The sequence below is a fragment of the Malus domestica genome, chromosome 15, assembly GCF_042453785.1.
Source record: "Malus domestica chromosome 15, GDT2T_hap1".
In the NCBI taxonomy this organism is placed as follows: Eukaryota; Viridiplantae; Streptophyta; class Magnoliopsida; order Rosales; family Rosaceae; genus Malus; species Malus domestica.
Genome location: NC_091675.1, coordinates 22912539 through 22918325, shown reverse-complemented (window position 1 = coordinate 22918325; position 5787 = coordinate 22912539).

The following is a 5787-nucleotide window of genomic DNA, read 5'->3' as shown; positions in this document are numbered from 1 at the left end:
AAAAAAATCCAAATCGCGCTGAGCGTGCGTCCCTCACCCCCCCCCCAACCAAAATCCCCCAAAACTCCCATCAGACAACTTCAAGTCCCCCAAACCACCCCCCAACCTCATCTCTCTCATTCTATTTCAACAGCTCAACTCCTTCTCTCTCTCTCTCTTTAGAAAAAAGAATTCTGAGAAACAAAGATGCTGAGTCGCTTTAAGATCTGTTGTGAGATTCTGATTGCAATTTTGCTCCCTTTGTTGGGCGTTTGTCTCTGGCATGGCTGCTACACCATAAGTCCCCTTTATTTCTCCTCCGTCTTCTTCATCTTTTGGTGGCAGATTTGATATTATTAATGGTGAAAATTTGACATTTTGGATTGGTGGTGGACCCAACTACTCCTAACCAACTATCAACAAATTGCCTCTGTTTTTTCTTATATGGCAAACAAATTTTTGTTTGTTTTTAATTTCAGTGCTTCAATTCTTGGCTATGATTTTTTATGCATTGGATATGGACATGTGAAGAGGAGAAATTTGTGTACACAGTACGAATACATCATCACGCTTATGTTTGCGACAAAAGGATAAATATATGTGTATATTTTTATAAACATTGTCGTTAAATTTCATAAATAATGTAGAAAGTTTTATAAACAGTGTCGTAAGTTTCATAAACAGTGTAATAAGTTCATAAACAATGTCTTAAGTTTCATAAACAGTTTGTGTGAGGATTTGCATGAGTCCGTACGTCAGATTTTTTTTAATATTATAATTATGTCATTTTCATTAAAATTTAAGTTCTTTTGTCATTTTCATTAAAATTTAAGTCTTTTTAATTAAATAAAGTTATCGCATGGTTTTTTATTAAAATAAACTTAGTTCAAGCCCTTTTCATGAAAATTCCCTTCTTATAAACACCCAGTCTTGTGAATTCATCTGGATTAGTGTCCACTCATGTCGATCTTCATGGTAAGCCTTCAATCTTCACCTGTTGCAAAATATTTAGTTTTCATTATAAATAAATCAGTTTTCGTGGAATTATAATAGGATGTGTGGCTAGCCAATTAATATTCTTTCTTGTAATGATATGTTTGACTGCTGTTGTTGTTGAAACTAATTCAATATTATAATTTCTCATTTATATATTGGAAAGGATGAATGCTCATATGTGCTTTTGATGAATTGGCATGTGTGGATATATCTGTATTCATACGCTTTAATTTGTACTATTTACTTGGATGAAAAATATATGTAAGACTTTGGCTATTTCCTGGAGTTTAGTTATGTGTATATATACAAGGTTTTTGAACATTACAAGGCTAAAGCAGTAATTGACATTCTCATTACTTTCAATTCTTTTATGGGTGTGTTGATCAAATATCACGTCCTTGGGTTTGGGTTAAAAGGTCAATTCTTGCTAATTGTTTAGTAGAATATAAATAGAGGTTAGAAACATGATTTATGGATTGTTTAGAAGTGTTCTGAAGTTGTAATTTGAATTAAATGAGTATGGGTTCTAAAATTGCATAAAACTTAACTATGTTTTCAAGTAGCTTACTTTAGCTCTTGATTTCCCGAGCTTTGTGATTCTGTTTGGTCCAATTTTACGTATTTTAAAACTAGGTGTCCATGATTAAACTCATCTGATTTCACTAAATTTCATTGAGTTTTGACTGATCAAAACCAAGTCCAAAGTTAAGTTGCAAAGCTGCCAGACAGCAGCAAGTTTTGCATTTCCAGTTTTGGGACCCCACTTTATAACTGGCATAAGTTACAATTTAGAGCTCTATTTCCTACAAATCTTATATGGTTTTTAACATAAAGCGAGCTTCAAAACTCTTTTAAGTTTGTACCATTTGGTCTAGTTTTGAGTGTTTAAAAGTGAGTGTTAACTTGGTGATCAAAACTGTTGTTTCTACAGCTTTTGTGGAGAGGTGAGTATTGTTTCTACCTTACTCAACTTTTCCGCCAATTTCTTTTAAATTACCATTGCCTTATATCAGTTTTGTTATTTGAATTATAAGTTGTACTAAAATAATGTCTATGCTAGACATGTTTATAATTTGTAATTAGTCACTTCATTGCTTGGTAATATCCATGATTGTTGTGTGTTACTATTCGTTCGTGCTTTTATAAATTGGATTGGGTTCGGGTGTTCCTAGAAACTTTGGAGGGTGTGAGTTAACAAAACTAGTTGATACGTGGAACCGAAATGCATGTGCTTATGTTGTAAACCATAAGGGTTGAAGTAGGGGTAGGTTGTGTGTTTGTCTAACTGCACCATGTAGTAGTGGTACATGGATGATCCTGCTTGGTAAATTTGAGATAGGGGATCACATGTATTTCAGGGGTGATCGTGCTTGGTATATTTGTGATAGGTGATCACTGCCTGCACGATTAGACTATGCTTATGGTTTTGCTTGGTTTATCCGTAATGGGGGACCATACGCATTCTAGGAGTGATCATGCTTGGTATATCCGCGATGGGTGATAACTACCTAGAGTTAGGATGTGGTCCTGCGTAGTATATTCGCAATGGGGGACCATACGTATTCAAGGGTGATCATGCTTGGTATATCCGTGATGGGTGATCACTACCTGAACGATAAGATTATACATATGGTTCTGCTTGGTATATCCTCGATGAGGGACCATACACATTCTAGAGGTGATGAGGATTAGTTGTACTTGGTACATTTCAATAGGCGATGATATTTTAGCTAGATATGATTTGATTATATAATGTGAATCTATTGAAATGTCATTAGTCGTTGATCTATGTTTATTAGTCATGATTTGACTTGTGTATTGATGATATTTGTGAAATGTGATTTGAAGTGCTTGTTGAATTGTTCGATGAAAAGTAATTTGACGTGCATATTTGAAATGAGATTTGATTTGCATGATTGGTATGATGTGATGGAATGTGAGGGCTAGTAGTGGACCGTTAACCCATTGTCATGGGGATTGTTGCTTCGAAGCTGTTTCATAACCCATTTTATTGTTTCATTCCTCGCTTCGTTGACCCGTTCTAAATTTAGTACTTGTGCTTTGCTTCATTTCGTTAGGCCTTTGCAAATTGAGCACTTGGTTCATGTTTTGTTTCTTCGAGCTGTTGATATGTTCCTTGGCCTTCCGCTTAGTTCCGTTGAGTGATCCGGAATTACGTATCTGCTGGGGTTCTGTCGAGTGGTTCGGTTCCCTGCTCCGTCTGGATTCCGTTGAGAGGTTTAGATTCCTTTTACTCCGCGATTTCGTTGAGTGGTCCGGAATCATATCCCGATTTGGATTCTATTTAGTGGTTAGGAATCTTGTTTGGTATTTTGGTTCCGTTGAGTGGTCCGGAACCCGATGTTGTTGGATTTCGTTGAGTGGTCCAAAATCCCATTCATCAGAGATGTAGGCTTCAACTGAATTGTGTTGCTCTAACCCTGCATTTTGGTGCATTGTAAATGTTATTGATTGATATGATTGTGGAATAATGTTTCCATATGTGTGTGAATGGCATACCTATGTGCATTGCAAGATCACAATTATTGTTTGGCTTATGGTTGATGTGTAGTGTGGTACTTTATATTTTCTACCAGAAGTTTTTATGGAAAGTTTAGAGTTAATAAATGACGAACTTCATACGAATAGCTTGATCCCTGTTTAGGGTACATAGGTAGTCTAACGAGGATGTTAGATGCAACCATAAAGCATACGAAAAATTACTACGAGATTCGATTCTTGAGTTGTGCTTTGCCCATATCTCGCAGGCAAGGTATGTTAGATACGGTTTTTGGAAGACGTCACGTGTCGATCCTGGACTTATATTGGGATCGGGGCGTGATAGAAACTGGTCATTCTTGTTAGCAAACAAATCATATTACATTTGAGCATCATTATGGCATTAGTATCTTCAATAATGTAATAGATTTTCAGTTGGCTGAGCTAAATAGCATGTTTAGTGAGGAGGCAATGGAATTTCTTATTCTCAGTTCAGCTTTAGAACTAAGAAATGCTTTTAAGGCGTTTAACATTGACCACATTTGAAAGCTTGCAAAGAAATTTTACCCCCTGGATTTCGTTGAAAAAGAGTTACATACATTGAGGTGTAAGTTGAAAATCTATGAATCAGACGTACCACATCATCCTGTGTTTCAAAAAATGTCTACTACTTCTGAATTATGTCGGTGATTAGTTGAAACTTAGAGGTTTGAAAGGTACTATTTGATTGATAGGTTCATTCAACTTGTATTGACTCTTCCCGTTTTTACAGCAACTACTGATCACAAGCTTTTTAAGCAATGAATCTTATTAAAACAAGACTTCATAACAAGATAGAGAGTGAATTTCTAGCAGACTCAATGGTTGTCTACATTTTAAAAAGAGCTTGCCAAAAAGATTGATTCGGATGAAATAACAAAGGATTTCAATTCCATTAAGGATTGAAGGGCACAACTTGAATAGATATTTTTTCTTTTTATTTGTTAGGTTGTTATGACAAGATTGATGATGTATGTTTCTCTATATTGTAAGTTGCAACTTTAAAGGTTTTCTTTGTTAAATCTAGTTGAAACTTGATTCATTCAGAGTTAAATTTCTTACTTCAAATTATTGCTTTTAGGCTTATTACTGTGTAACTTTATGTAAGTAATAAAAACAATTTAAGGAAAATTAACGAAAAGTCCAAAAAAAACTTTAGTTTTAATGAAAAATGACAAATAAAAATGTAGTGAATAATATCAGTAAAAAGTAAAAATATGGTTTTTCGTTAAAAGTAACAGTACTATGAGTGTTTCGTTAAAACTCTCAAAAAATTAACCATTTAATTTTGTAGTAATAATTTTAGCTTAGAACACCCACCAAATAATTCATGGCTCCGCTATTGAATTCTTAGCATGTGCAATTTCAAAGTCTCGGTTGCCAAGTCTCCCCAGGCTGTTCAGCACCCATTCTGAATCTTGGTCGAGATCTAGAGCAGTGTAAGTCAAGGAGTCTTCATTCTCATTTGAAACAATTCCAAAATTATACCTCAGCTTCGACTCCTCAGGCAAAATATACTCAAATGTATTAGTACTACTTGTGGATACACCACTATGTTGGATTTATCCAATATAAATCAACCTTTAAGTGGTCTACTACATGTAATAGGAATGTAATATTGGAGAATAATGTTAATTGTGATTTGATCTCTTAAAGATATCAATCCTATATAAGGTGTCTTATATTGGAAATAGGATTGATGGAATCCTTAATTGAATATGATTATGATACTTGACTTGGAGGCTAATAAAGTAAGTTTAGGTTTCCTTTATGGAAGGAAACCCTAGCTTTTAGCCTATATATAAACACCGGTCCCTGCTAACCCTAGAGACGACAACTAAGGCTTCCCATAGAGCATTGTCATAAAGCTAGGAGTTTACAGAAGAGTTGGTGTTTCTGTTTGTCATGGCAAACATAAAGATTGGAGTTTTATCGATGACGTCTTGCTTGCATGGCTACTGCATCTTCGGTAACTACCATTGGAATCAGGTCAGTCACTCTTCGTTTGTGTTTTAATTGTATAACCTTATAAGGCTAACAATTGGTATCAGAGCCATTGGTTATATAATTAAAACCTATTAAGATTAAAGTTTGATTAAAGTTGTCGAGAAAAAATTGACAAAATTGAATCAGAATCAGGTTTCTTCGGCAATGACTCAGAGCTGATTAAGAAGGGAAATCATGATTAGGCAATAGCATTGCGCAGACTTTTTGATATATATATATATATATATATAATTCATTGTACTATTAAGTGTGGAGAAATACAATTCA